The 13,747-nt window shown below is 44.1% G+C and overlaps 1 long non-coding RNA gene across 1 annotated transcript in view; it reads left to right on the plus strand.

The window, feature by feature from the left end:
• The window catches only part of LOC140913492 (uncharacterized), a 38,039-nt gene that overhangs the window by 6,444 nt on the left and 17,848 nt on the right, over positions 1–13,747 (plus strand). The window contains exon 3 of the long non-coding RNA XR_012159603.1: positions 304–404. This is a non-coding gene — a long non-coding RNA (uncharacterized lncRNA). The remainder of the gene's footprint in view (positions 1–303; positions 405–13,747) is intronic.

The raw sequence follows: 13,747 nt of genomic DNA on the forward strand, positions 1-13,747 counted from the left end.
CCTTTTGCATAGGGTATAAGTTGGCATTGAATTTAGGTAATTGAGCAAACACCAGCTGATAGATTTGAAGACTAGAGCCAACAGTGTTTATATACACTAGTCAGAAATATGTAATACTGTTATAATAACCCATAGCACTTATATACCACCTATCTTCTGTAGATCGCCAAATACTTTATAAAAGCTGGGTGAGCATCATGGCCCCCATTTTACAGATGATGAAACCTGAGTTCTCAGAGAGACTGTGACTCACCCAAGGCCAGTGTGTAATTCAGCACAATTATTATACTCCCATTTCTGCAGAACAGAGTGTATTTCTGGGGAAATGGACATCTTGGGTATTGGACAACCGAGGGGGTTATCTGGAGACCAACTCACTTAGCAGGAATTGGATGAGAATAAATGTAAGTGTTGGAATGTAAAATCACCACCATAAATATTTAATTGTATCTTATATCCCCCATCCTCTCCAAACCCCTTGAATCTGATTTTGGGTTCCCAACTCAAGAGATCTTATAAGGTCTGTGTAATGGGGTTGCTGCTCACTACTGGTGCGTCTCCTTGCATCTAGATCTGGCAATGTATCTCTCACTGCATCAGGTGCCTCCTTGCTGCTTGCTTGGTGAGAATCTTTCTTCTGGTAACTTGGTCTCTGGCTAGGTCACCATTTAATCCACCTCTTCTAGGGTTACAAAGCCAAACGGAACCACTGTCCAAATGCCATCTCCAGATGGAGTTCAGCCCCAGCTCGAGGGTCTATGCCCCTACACCAGTGGCTGGCATGGAAACCTGAGCCCAGGGATGTACAACCAGCAATCCAGGTCTGCTCAGGCCATAAACAACTGGTTCCTTCCCATACTGTGTGGGACATAGTCTAAAGGGGAGGACACATGATTGCCCCACATGTCCTCTGCCCAGTGACCCCCCGCACTGCGCCATACCCAGGGCCGCCATGCTCTCCCCGCCCCACGTTACCTGCGGGTGGGGGGGGGGAGGGGGAAGAGGAAGGGCTCTGTCCTTTTCTCCCTGCGCCTCCCCCAGCACATTTGGCCGCTTTCCCTGTCAGCCAGGCAAGGAGGGGACAGAGCCACTTCTGCTTCGGAGAGCCTGGCTGGGAGTCAGTGGGCTTGGCTGCCAGGGACAGGGGCCGAGTGAGCCGGAGGCCCTCTCCCATCCCACATGCGTGGCCTCTATCCCCAGCAGCAGAGCCTGGATAGGGAGTGGGCCACTGCTGCCTCCCAGCCAGGTTCCCTCAGGCAGAAGAGGCTCCGTCCCACTCCCTGTCCAGCTGCCAGGGAGAGTGGCCAAACGTGCTGGGGGGCGGAGGGGAGACACAGGGAGCAAAAGAGAGAGCCCCTCTCCCTCCCCGCACCTGGCAGGCCAATCTGGAGGGGCACTTGACCCCCCCAGATTCCCACAGCACGTGGCCTCTGGCTCAGACCTATCCCTGTAGCTATTTCCCTGGTCTCCTTCCTACCCAGCCTCTATCTTCTTGCCTGTTTCTGGGTTTACCACTGAAGCTTACGCCACTGCCTGTGGCCACTTCACCCTTCCTATCCTTTTACTAGACTCCTTCCTTACTCCAGTGCAGGATCTCAGGGCTTACTCTTCCCCCTGGACTACCTCCTTGTCCCTGATGGCCTCCCTTCTCCCAAGGAGTGACTGCAGCCTCCTTTCCCTTCAGCCCCTTTCTTTTTCTTTTTGTTTTAAATGGCGAAGCAGACTTGACTGAATAGCCTGTAGGCGCAATCAACTATAATTCCTTGAGACCTAGTGGTTCATATTCTCTCACTCTGCTCTGTCTCGTTCAGGTACTGTAATAATGCTTTTGTACTACCCCATTTCCCTAATATTTTTTTACTAACAACCATAATGTAACTTCTGTTACCTTCAGATGGTTACTGCATTCCTCAGAAAGCTTTTCCCTCTCTTTATCAATGCCTGTACATACCCATAAAAGGTGGTCCATTGTTTCTTCTACCTTAAAGAGTGCACAGGCCATCTGTGTGTCTATTTATTCAAGAGAGATTTTTGTTTAATCCACAATGGCCAGTTAGTATTCTCAACAAAGTCACTCCATTAGTCCTATCCAAGCCCTGAAGTATGTCATTGTCCTTAATTGTAGGGCACAATTTAAAAAAAAACCCTTTTCTCTTTTAGAGTAGCAGCCGTGTTAGTCTGTATTCACAGAAAGAAAAGGAGGACTTGTGGCACCTTAGAGACTAACCAATTTATTTGAGCATAAGCTTTCGTGAGCTACAGCTCACTTCATCGGATGCGCATCCGATGAAGTGAGCTGATCCGATGAAGTGAGCTGTAGCTCACAAAAGCTTATGCTCAAATAAATTGGTTAGTCTAAGGTGCCACAAGTCCTCCTTTTCTCTTTTGTCATTAGTTCAAGTTTGCCATTCCTCTTTTAATTTTCCTGTACTAGGCTTTTGAATTGCTGTTTACTCGAGGGTATTTTTATGCGACTCCTTCCATTTCTTATGGTGTTTTTAAGCTGCTTTGTCTGCCACTTCATTCCCTGTTATCCCAATATGCACTTGGATCCAAGCCAATGCTATGTGTACCCCACCTCTACTCACTGCGATCAGAAATATAATTTAAGTGATTAAGTCATTTCTACAGATGGAAATACCTTGATCACTATAGCGCCTGAGATTTAATTTTCAAAAATCATCAACACTGCAGGGTTGTACGTCACAGATCTAATTTAGTGCTATTGTAGCATAATTGCAACTACTGTAGTTCGGCTCTCATGATAGCTACAAAATCAGAAATTCTTTTAGATATACTGATTCCAAATTTCTCTTCCTGTTTTTTCTTTTTTGGACTTATCTGTCTATATTTGACAAAACCAACTCCACTTTTCATCCATATACAGGTACACAATTTTTAATACCTACTGTCTCTTTTTTACGCATAAGTTTATAAAATAAATATAAATCCACATTTGGACATGCCACTTACCATCCATAACTGATTTTCCCATTACTAAAAGTTGATGTCATTTAGCTTTTTCTTGTCTTTCAGCTTTCTTATGCAGCCACCCTTTAACTCGAATGGCATGTGGAGATCTAACACATTCTAACAGTTCACCTATCGAATTCCTAACAATCTTCATACATTTGTTTGGTGCTTTCACTATTACAATTCCCATTAACTTTGGCCCAGAATTTCATAGTGTATTTATAGCACGCATATAGGTGTTATAATAAATGCACTGTGAGCAATTCATAGTGCCTGGGCTTGTATTTAATCTAATTTTTTATCTTCTGATTTTCATGCTGACCCAAAAGTTTGGCAGCCATAGTCAATAACCAGTCTGATTAAGGCTCTGGATACCATCAGTGTTTTCTTATCTGCCCCCCCAAATTAGTCCCAGCAAAACTCTTAAGCAGATTAATCCTTCCTGTACATTTATCTTTAACATGGTCTATATCAATGGTTCTCAACCCATGGCCCGCTTGTGGCCCAATCAGCACACAATTGCAGCCGATGTGACATCCTCAGGGCCATACAGGTAGTATATATATGGTGTGGATGTGGCCCACATAAAGCTGCCTATGCAGCCCCCAGTGGTAAATAGGTTGAGAACCACTCCTCTATATGATCTTTCCAAAGTAATTTAGTAGAAAACTTATCCCTAGGAATTTAAACCTTTTAACTATATCTATTTGTTCTCCATATAGATATAGTTTACATTCCTTTGTAACTTTCTGTTTTGTAAAGCACAATCATCTGCAAATAGAGTGACTTCTACTCTGGCACTTGTTTTGGGAGATCGGTTATCATAATATTAAATAACTTTGAGCTAACAACATGTTGTGTACCATTTTTAACAGTAAAGGTAGTCAACATACTTTCCCCAACTCTGACCTGCACGGTTCTTTTATTCAAAAAGTCTCCAATAAACCCATACCTTCTTCCCCCATCCCTAGTGCACTTTGTACAATAAACCTTCCCTCCATAGCTTGTCATATGCCTTTTCAATATGTAGAAAGACCGCTATCATGAAACCATTGTGCCTTATCCTTTGATTGTATTGCCATTTCTAATTTAGCCATGTGATCAACGGAGCATCTTACTCTCCTAAAACCACTCTGCACCTTATCTATAATGCCATTGGTGCCTGTTTGGAAAATAATCTCTCTTTCACCATTCTCTCCATAATTTTACCTGGACAGGACATGAGGACAATAGGTCTATAAGCATCCACTTTTGTGGAAAGTTTGCCTGGTTTTCATATTGGAATGACTACTGTGGGACGTTACTATTAACAAGGAGGTCACTCTAACGGGTAATCAGGTTAAAAGTGCATGCCTCTGGTTTCTCCACATGTAATTGGTCCATCTGACCAGGTGTCACCCCAGCAAACACATTTAGGGACCTTTCTGTGTTGCGTAGTCCATAGAGAGTTGCCTGCCAACATGTCATTACATATAATAATATTCAGCATTTAATATCTTAAAAATACTGTGCAGCCATTAATTCATTCTCTCCATTTCCCTATGGAGAAGGTCAGCATTGGAATCCTCATTTTGCAGCAAGGAAAACTGAGTCACAAAGATGTTATGTAACTTGCCCAAGGCAATGCCACAAGTCAGTGGCAGAGCCAGGTTTAGAGCACAGGGGTTCCTGCTGCCTAATCCCATGCTCAGCTCACTAGACCATGCTGCTTCTTAGGACAGTTTCCATGAACTTGCAAGTGGAAACATCAAATTTTTTGCACCATAAGCCCCTTCTTCTGATGCGTGGGCTCTTTTAAGGGGTAGGTATTAATTATTATATTTAGTATTTATGAATAATGCTTCCTCACTTTTTTCACATAGGATCTGCCTCTTGGTCTTTGCACACAAGCATCACTTGTTTTCCATCTAGCTGAATCTACCAATTTGTGTTTCCCATTACTTCTGCTGTATTTATCTCTGGAGTCCTGTGACAATCAGCAAATAGCTCCAGGCTGGGTTACATTAGATGATAAGAATGGTCAGACTGGGCCAGACCAACGGTCCATCTAGCCTAGTATTCTGACAGCGGCAGGTGCTTCAGAGGGAATGAAAAGACCAGGGCAATTATGAGTTATCCATCCCCCTATCATCCGGTACACCAAGGCTTAGCCGACTCTGGGGAAATTTCCCCCATATCTCTAATCAGTTTTTAAGCCGGTTCATCTGAACCAGTGATATTTGTCTCACATCGTCCTTTAACTCAGGGAACCCTCTTCACTCACACAGGGCTGGACACAATCTTTCCCTTAATTAGGTAGGAAAGATTCTAGATTGAGGCCATTGCTCAGGGCAGGGTGAGGAGGGGCTGTTTATTTGCAGCCACGCCCAGAAGCACTGTGCCTGAGGAGCACTTTGGGAGCAGCCTCTGCCTCCTCATTTTGAGGTATGTGCTTTTCTCTTTGCCAGGCCATCTCTACTGCCAGAATATGGGAGCCTAGGGGAGTATGGGGAGAGAGGAAGTTGCAATGGTGCTGCCCTTGCCTTCTTCTGCCCTTCTGGGGAGTGTGGAGCTGCTGTCCATGCTAAATCTCCTCAGTCCAGTAGCAACTGGGAGAGCAAGGACCAGGATGGTAGCGGGACGGGGAGACTGTCCCTTGCGTCCTCCCGCAACATGTGCACCTGGACAGAGAGAAGCATTGAGGAATGAGTTGGGCCTATCAGAATGATGGGAGAACCTTGGGTCAGCAACATGGAGAAAAGCAAGGCAGTAATGAAAAGATTCTCTATAGTCTCCAGCCGCCACCTATGGAAACCTGCACAGAACACTTCACAATCCATCAGCTACTCAGCTGTCCAGCAAGGGCTCCCTCTCCTCCTCAGGGCAGAGATCACGACAGCCAGATCACCCTCAACCTTGGTTTGCACTGACAGCTACTCTGTTTAAATTAGAAACATTGGTGTTTTGAACATACCAGATATTTCATCTCATGTTAGCATTAGGGATACTAATGTACCAGCTTGGCTGCTTCCATTGCATTAAGTCACATATATTATTCACGGACCACAGTAAGATTGTTTGACAGTATAATTTTAGCTTAAAAAACATCAGCTCAAACAAGCGCTGAAATCTTTCCTAGCATTATAAAAACTCCTTATTTAAAAGTGCACTTGAACAATAAACACACCAGTGTCTCACAAAAATATCATTAAAAGATCCAAGACATTCTGAATCTTATATAAGGGTTCTACATATTAATTTTTTATTTTCCAGTTGGTGGAAATATGCCATATTTGCATTTTTGAGCCTGACTAGTTTTAATTCAGTTTTTTTATTGTACAAGCTAAAGAGGAACATTTACTTTGTTTTCACTGATTAGTTACACAATTATTCCTTTCAGATACTACATGAACCATCATATTATATTCTTTGCTAATGCATTCTGGCAGAGCTATTTACATAAAAAACACAATACAAAAATGTAATGAATTTCTCAAATGAACACATTGGTAATATAAAGTAATCACTTTTTTTATACAACAAAAATTCATTAAACTTTTCTCAATTAGCAAAGTGACTTTTCTAAATAAGTCAGTGAGTGAGTGACAGACACTCACACAGCCCTGCTGGATTGTATGACATTGCTTGGTGCATTATACTAGGAGGACAGGAAAAGAAAGAGTTCATCTTAATAAACTTCAGGTAATGCTGACTCCCAGAGAACTAGATAAATATCAGGTTCATTTGTTTTTTTAATTTAGCTGTTTTTAAAGAGTGACTGGATTTTATAAGTTCATACATTGTAAGGTCACAAGGGATCATTTAGTCTGACCTCCTTGTCACAGGGTTAACTCACCACCAAGGGCCCCTCCTCCTGGCCACTCTGGGGATTAGCTCCACTCCAGTTGCTACACACTCCTCTGGTGGTGTTGCCACCTATCTCTGCTGTCACCCTGTTGCCGCTCTTACCCCAGGAGCTGCAGCTTCCTGTTTGTGACTTGGCCCTCTGGCCAGGTCACTATATTCCTCCCCTTCCAGGGTATCAAAGTCTTCTGAGGCAAACTATCCCAGGAAGTCCGTTCTCTACTGTTAGGTCTGCACCACTTCTGCAGTGGCTAAGAGGGGAACTTGGGCCCACGCTCTTCTTTGGGTTCCAGCTCAGGGGCCCTCACTTCAGCTGCCAAGGTCTGCCCTACCCCATACCTTGCTGCCTTTCACCTGAGCCTTTCTGGCTCACCCCCTTCTCCGGGGTTTGCCAGCCCAACCTCCCTCTTCCCAGGGAGTAACTGTAGGCTACTTATCTCTAGAGCCCTAAACACACCTCACTTCTCCCAGGGAGTGACTGCAGACTGCTTCTCTGCTGCTCTCAGCTCCTGGGCCCCTCCCGTTCCTGTCCCACTGAGCCTCATTTAATCAATCCCTCCTCCCTGGCTGTCCCTCCAGGTGCAGCCTGGGGAGTTAATTGGCCCACCTGCCCATCTTAACCCCTTCTAGTCTTGTGTGGGGTGGGCACCCTATCACATTCCTAGAACCTCCCCCAGTAATTACTGCATCAAGCCCATCACTTCTGTTTCAGTAGATCATAAAGAAAGCCATCCAGTCTTGACTGAAAGACTTCAAGGGATGGAGAATTCACCACATCCCTAGAGAGGTTGTTCTAATGGCTAATTAATTATCCTCACCGAGGAAGGGGCAGGAGAAGTTCAAAAATCAAAACACAGATCAAACAGTTTGCTGTTGATTTTTGAACTCCCACTGCCCATTCCTCAGTGTACGTGGGTGTGATGACAATTAGTGTTGCCCACTCTCCCAAATGTATTGGTTAAGGTAATTCTGGTCCCACTGAAGGAGCTTTCCCCCCCCATCTGCTCATCCCCTGCCAAGCAATTAATTCTACTCCCAGCTCCGATCCCACCAGTGTAGCCCCCTATCAGTTTAGGCTCCCCACCACAGTTCACTCCCCCAACCCCTCCGTTCTTCCCCCATCCCAAGTTCAGCCCCCAGCCTCACCTCTGCTTCTCATAGACTAAAGCCAGCAGGGCCCATCGTGGTAATCTAGGCTGACCTTCTGCACCTTGCAGGCCACAGATCCTCACCCACCCACCCACTCCTGTAATAGACCCCTAACCTCTGGCTGAGTTACTGAAGTCCTCAGAACATGATGTAAAGACTTCAAGTTACAGACAATCCACCATTTACACTAATTTAAACCTGCAAGTGACCCAGGCCCCACATTGCAGAGGAAGGCAAAAAAAACTCCCAGAGTGTCTGCCAGTCTGACCCAGGAGGAAATTCCTTCCCAACCCCAAATTCGGTGGTCAGTTAGACCTTGAGCATGTGGGCAGGACCCACCAGGCAGACATTTGGGAAAGAATTCTCTGTAGTAACTCAGAGTCCTCCCCATCTAGTGTCTCATCACCAGCCATTGGAGGAGATATTTGCTGCTAGCAGTAGCAGATCAGCTACATGCTAGCATAGGCAGTCCCTTCATACCATCCCCTCCTCCATAAACATATCAAGCTCAGCCTTGAAGCCAGTTAGGTTTTTTTGCCCCCACTGTTCCTCTTGGAAGGCTGTTCCAGAACTTCACTCCTCTGATGGTTAGAAACCTTCATCTAATTTCAAGCCTAAACTAGTTGATGGCCAGTTTATCATCCATTTGTTCTTGTGTCCACATTGGCACTTAACTTAAATAACTCCTCTCCCGCCCTGGTATTGATCCCTTTGATGTATTTATAGAGGGCTGTAGTAAGATGAGGCCCTGAAACATACACTCTTGTATCAGAGGCCCAGTCTGAGGCCTGTCTAACACCAGCCCCAACGCCACCTCCTCCCATCCCTCCACACACTGACCCTACCCCAAGGAATGAATGTCCCACTATGCAGCCATGGCCTAGCTCAGGAATCTTCCTACACCCTACTGTGGAATATATGGTAGAAAATGTAGGATGGATCTATGTGCCACTAACGCTCAATTTTGGCAGTATGACCATACCAAGGCAGTGTCCCAAACCTTATAAAGGTTGGTTTAATTCAGAAGTAGAAAGGCAATTACAATTTTGGAAGGACATTCAAATCGCTCCACAACATGATAGGGACAAAAGGGATTTATTATGAACAGCATTGAGAGGCTCCAGCCTTGGCATGTCCATATGGAACTCTGCAGATATTGAAAATCTTCACTTAAAAATAAACACTATGGTGAGTGGAATAGGCAAAGCAGTGAAAACAGGGGGAGGTATTAGCAGTCTATTACTGGACCAGCATGCAATCACTATTGATAATATGCATATGATTGCTCAAGGATTTAGCCACTTAAATTTTACCATTCTGTCCCTTATCAACAGCATACAAAATAATGATGTTTCATTGGCAGTTGCTTGCATGGCCCATGGCAGTAGAATAATTGAAATAGTACAACAAAGTTTGTTGCAATTACAGCTTCAGAATTGGCCACGGATATTAGACCACACAGCCACCTTAAACCAAGTACAACAACAAGCCATTAATCATATCGAACCAATCTTTTTACAATTTGCTAAATTTGATAGAGTTCCACAATGGGACCAAGAGGACAGCAAAAGTGTGTACCTCATGATGGGTTTCAGAGTAAGAACCGTGTTCATCTGTATTCGCAAAAAGAAAAGGAGGACTTGTGGCACCTTAGAGACTAACCCATTTATTTGAGCATGAGCTTTCGTGAGCTACAGCTCACTTCATCGGATGCATACTGTGGAAAGAGTATGCATCCGATGAAGTGAGCTGTAGCTCACGAAAGCTCATGCTCAAATAAATTGGTTAGTCTCTAAGGTGCCACAAGTCCTCCTTTTCTTTTTACCTCATGATGGCGGTCCCTCGATGGCTGCAAGAGCCAGTTAAGGTATGTTGTGCAAATAGTGTGGGAACATTTGTAAATAAGAAATACGTACAGCATTATCCTTCCGTGCGCTTAGTCACTGAAACTGGCTCAGAAATTAATCAAGCCTGTTGCACTAAACATAATGGATGACGGCTGTTTGAGTGCTATGCCGCAACTGACATTAATTCTACAGGGAAAGGTTGGGCTCGATTAGTACAAAAGGAACTGGTTAAGGAGGTGATACGCATCCAGGGCTTGGCCTGTGCTATAGGTTATCGTAATTTTTCTATTAATGGAAACATTTGCCCTACAAGTGATGCTGGGTTCTGTGTGCCTGTCACCAATACTATCCAAATAGGAACCCATGCCTTCTGGCCAACAAGCAAAGGTAATACTGTCAAAGAAACAATCACTCCACATGAACATTTATAAGATTTATTGATTAACTTATTCCCCCCAGTGAAACTCTTGCAGTTGGATATACATGAGTTGGTAGCAAGAACTAAAGGATCATTGATACCAATAACTCAGTTGATCCAGCAACAATTGACTGAAATAGAAAATGTAGAAAAAGAGGTGGAAACACCATGGTGGGCGATTCCAGAAGATGTGACGTTACATCCAGTGGTCCGAACCCTTAGCGTAATTTTGATGGGAATCCAGGCACTAACAGTTGTTGCCCTCATGGGAATGTGCTATTACATGGTATGTCAAACTAAGAAAGCTAAGCTACAGCGTTGAATGAAGAAAGGGATTGAAATGGCAGTTAATACTGCTGTGGTACGACCAAATAATTATTTAAGGAGTAAGGAGCTAAGGTAGTATGCTATATAACACATAACATATCTATCCATGAATAACCATAGCAGTTATCCACATATATATCTCCATATATATTCATGTACTCATATACTCATCCAGTATTAACCTTCATATATTTTCATTTACCAACAAACATATATACTGATATATAGCCATGTAATCATATCAATAGACTTAGATATCTGTTTGCTTTGGATATTTATCCTATCCTTACAAAGCCCTCAGGTGACCAACAGGCCATTGCATGTCTTTTAACAACTCTGACACATACACAAACCCTGCACATCTATATCCGGTCCCGGAACTAACATTCCCAGGCCTACGATAAGGGACTAAAATTAATTGGATAATAAAATCTGTCTATCAGTCGTACAAGGGAATGTGCAGACTGAACGACGGATGGGGCATGAGTGTATGGATGGTAAAATGGGATAACCACATGACAGTGTTTAGCCCACTAGGTTGTCCTCAGTCCATACATTATGCTTTTCCAGGATGAAGGGTAAACATCCTCCCCTTAAAAAGACAAAAAGTGGGGGAATGTAGTAAGATGAGGCCCTGAAACATAAACTCTTGTATCAGAGGCCCAGTCTGAGGCCTGAAGCCTGAACCAAAGTACTTCCAGGCATTGCTAAGCAAAGGCTGGGCTGTGAGCCATAGGTAGGCCATCTCACAGAAGTTGGCAAGAAAAGGGCTGCTAGAAGCAGGTGCATCACACATAAGTGCTAATAAGAGGAATTTTTGCCAAGATGGCATCAGAACCCTCCACAGAGATAACAAGGAACAGGCAGGTGCATCTTAAAGACAGGGTCAAAAGGACAACATGATGGATAGATTTGTTTGAACCAACATGTAATAGGGGAGAAGCAGCACCCTAATGAGTAAAGGGGCTGCACCTCAATATGTCAGGAGGGATGAGTAATCTGTTCTGCACCTGTATAAGAAAAGGTCTGGAAGGGCACATCATCGTCCAGCCTAGGCGGCAGTGGAGTGTCCCGCCACTGACTGAGCTGTGTCCATTGCCGGGGGCACATATTCGTAGTATGTCCGGTAGAGTCTATAGGAAACTATTATTGTGCTTTGTTTGACAATAAACCTGGCCGGGTGCCTTCGTACCTTACTAGAGTCTGTGGTCTTTGGGGGTTCTCTCAGGGTCTACTGTGTCATCTATCTGCGCAGAGCTGGAGCAACACACAGCGGGAACAAGCACGCAGCCGACTGTTATCATCATCGAACAAGAGCTGAGCACCACACTGGTAGTTACTGACAACAAGGGCAATCACATCTCCCCTCAGCCTTCTTTTGGTTAGGCTTAACAAGCTAAGCTCTTTGAGTCTCCTCTCATAAGGCAGGTTTTCCGTTCCTCAAATCATCCTAGGAGCCCTTCTCAGCACCTGTTCCAGTTTGAATTCATCTTTCTAAAAAATGGGAGACCCCAGAATTGCTCACAGTATTCCAGATGAGGTCTCACCAGTGCCTTGTATAAGGTAATATCACTTCCCACTTCTACTGGAAATACCTCTCCTGAAGCATCCTAGGACTGCATTAGTCTTTTTCACAGCCGCATCACATTGGTGGCTCATCGTCATCCTGTGACCAACCAATACACGCTGGTCTTTCTTCTTCTCTGTCACTTCCAACTGATATGTCCTCAGCTTATAGCAAAAAATATTGTTGTTCGTCCCTAAATGCATGACTTTGAACTTTGCACTGTTAAATTTCATCATATTTCTATTACTCCAGTTTACAAGATTGTCCAGATCTTCTTGTATGATATTCTGGTCCTCCTCTGTATTGGCAATACCTCTCAATGTTGTATCATCTGCAGATTTTATTAGCACAGTCCCACTTTTTGTGCCAAGGTCAGTAATAAAAATGTTAAATAAGGTTGGTCCCAGACTGATCCCTGAGGAACTCCACTAGTAACCAACCTCCAGCCTGACAGTTCACCTTTCAGTATGACTCACCCTAGTCTCCCCTTTAACCCGTTCCTTACCCATCTTTCAATTCTCATATTAATCCCCATCTTCTCCAATTTAACTAATAATTTCCCATGAACAACTGTATCAAATGTTTCTTCACCCCCACCTCCCAGGCTTGGGGGGCTGCAGGATTTGCAGGAGGGGCAGCCTCAGGCTGTGTGCTCTGGCCCCATGCTGCTCCTAAACCCCAAAGGAATGTTCCGTGGAGCCATTGCAACCTCGTTGTGGCTGCTGCATGCCACCAGCCATCCTGCAAATAAAAGGCCTTCAGATAATGGTCATTGCTCATCCATTGCTACTACAGCCAAAGTTAAGGAGCTACCCAAGTGCCTGTTGCCTCCAGAGTCCCCTTCTCTGGGCCTCTTTGTAAATATTGTTGTCTAAATATTAGCATAAACCCTGAATGTAGCAACATTCCAGACACACTGCAGCTGATGAAGCAGGCCAACCCGTTTGAGTTAGAAATATCATTTCTGGAGTGGGGACAGTTGCTCCTGACAATCTACTCTTGGGGTCAAATCTCCTACTGGTATATATCTTTGTTGCTCTAGTAATGTCAGTGGAACTGTGTTGATTCACACTAGCTGAGTATCGGGCCTACTGAGATTAAATTTTTCAAAAGCGAACGAATCCCACGTGTTTTAAAATCAGTCTTACTGGATTCAAAAGAATATATATATTAGATTTCTTTCCAAAGGCATGACTGTCTGAAACACACAGTCAGCTCACTAGTGAGAGTCTGGATTTGCTAGATAGACTGTTTGAGCTGAAACTGGAGTAGATAGCCACGTAAGATACTACTTCTCGGGGAAATAAAATCTGCCATCCTGCTTTTGAACATGCACACACACACAGAGACACGCTTTATTGACTAAAATAAAATAATTACAGAGATCACCACTTCCATCTAGTTTGCATACATTGGTTCACTTCTACTTAACACAGAATGAAAGCGATTCAGTCCTTTCTGAGCAATAAAAATGCCTAGAAAAATACAGGTGCACCTCATGACGCAGAAAATAAGGAGCCAGATCTTCAGGTGGTGCAGGCCTGCATCACTCCTGTGAACTCAGTGGGGTAACACTGATTTATACCAGCTGAGAATCAGGCCCCAGGTTTCTGAAATCTCAGG

Source organism: Lepidochelys kempii, chromosome 6 (genome assembly GCF_965140265.1).
Source record: "Lepidochelys kempii isolate rLepKem1 chromosome 6, rLepKem1.hap2, whole genome shotgun sequence".
Taxonomy (NCBI): Eukaryota; Metazoa; Chordata; order Testudines; family Cheloniidae; genus Lepidochelys; species Lepidochelys kempii.